Source organism: Lolium rigidum, chromosome 1, assembly GCF_022539505.1.
Source record: "Lolium rigidum isolate FL_2022 chromosome 1, APGP_CSIRO_Lrig_0.1, whole genome shotgun sequence".
Taxonomy (NCBI): domain Eukaryota; kingdom Viridiplantae; phylum Streptophyta; class Magnoliopsida; order Poales; family Poaceae; genus Lolium; species Lolium rigidum.
In genome coordinates this window covers 2,473,457-2,475,136 of record NC_061508.1, presented here as the reverse complement: position 1 = coordinate 2,475,136, position 1,680 = coordinate 2,473,457, and positions in this window count along the sequence as shown.

Here is a 1,680-nt window from a genome sequence, read left to right as displayed (position 1 = left end):
GAAAGCAACTGCTGAAACTTATATCTTCCTTTGTGTTGCTTCGATGCCTTTACTTTGAATTTATTGCTTTATGAGTTAACTCTTATGCAAGACTTTTTGATGCTTGTCTTGAAAGTACTATTCATGAAAAGTTTTGCTATATGTCATCTATTTGTTAGCAAACTATAGATATTGATTTGAATCACTCCATTCATGTCATATGCTTTACAATAATGTTGATCAAGAATATGATGGTAGCATGTCACCTCAGAAATTATTTGTGTTATCGTTTACCTACTCGAGGACGAGTAGGAACTAAGCTTGGGGATGCTGATACGTCTCAAACGTATCCATAATTTCGATGTTCCATGCTTGTTTTATGACAATACCTACATGTTTTGTTCACACTTTATATCGTTTTGATGCGTTTTCCGAACTAACCTATTGACGAGATGTCGAAGTGCCGCTTCCGTTTTCTGCTGTTTTTGGTTTCAGAAATCCTAGCAAGGAAATATTCTCGGAATTGGACGAAATCAACGCCCAGTACCCTATTTTCACCGGAAGCTTCCAGAACACCCGAGAGGGACCAGAGGGGGGCCACAGGGGCCCCACACACTAAGGCGGCGCGGCCTGAGGGGGGGGCACGCCGGCCTGGTGTTTGGCCCCACCAGGGCTCCTCCGAGGCTCCCCTTTCGCCTATAAGAAGCCCCTGACCTAAAACCCCGAGACGAATAAGCCACGGTACGAGAAAAGTTCCAGAGCCGCCGCCATCGCGAAGCCAAGATCTGGGGGATAGGAGTCTCTGTTCCGGCACGCCGCCGGGATGGGGAAGTGCCCCCGGAAGGCTTCTCCATCGACACCGCTGCCATCTTCACCGCCATCTTCATCACCGCTGCTGCTCCCATGAGGAGGGAGTAGTTCTCCATCGAGGCTCGGGGCTATACCGGTAGCTATGTGGTTCATCTCTCTCCTATGTACTTCAATACAATAATCTCATGAGCTGCCTTACATGATTGAGATTCATATGATGATGCTTGTAATCTAGATGTCATTATGCTAGTCAAGTGGGTTTTACTTATGTGATCTCCGGAGACTCCTTGTCCCACGTGTGTAAAGGTGACAGGTGTGTGCACCGTGTGGGTCTCTTAGGCTATATTTCATGCGAATACTTATTCACCGTTATGAATGGCATAGTGAAGTGCTTATTTATATCCCTTTATGATTGCAATGTGCTTTGTATCGCTACTAGTCTATGTGCTACTCATGTGATGTTATTAAAGTAGTCTATTCCTCCCGCATGATGTAATGGTGACGAGTGTGTGCATTGTGTAGTTCTTGTCGTAGATTATGATCATAATCTCTTGTAGGTTATGGAGTTGATTATCGCTATGATAGTATTGATGTGATCTATGCCTCCTTCATAGTGTGATGGTGACAAGTGTGCATGCTATGTTAGTACTTGGTCTATTTTGCAAAGATCTATTATACTCTAAGGTTACTTAAACATGAATATCGAATGTTGTGGAGCTTGTTAACTCCGGCATTGAGGGTTCGTGTAATCCTACACAATTAGTGGTGTTCATCATCCAACAAGAGTATATGTAGCACAAAGGAAAGAGAACTTATTTATTATGTGATCAATGTTGAGAGTGTCCACTAGTGAAAGTATGATCCCTAGGCTTTGTTTCCACCACAAAGAAT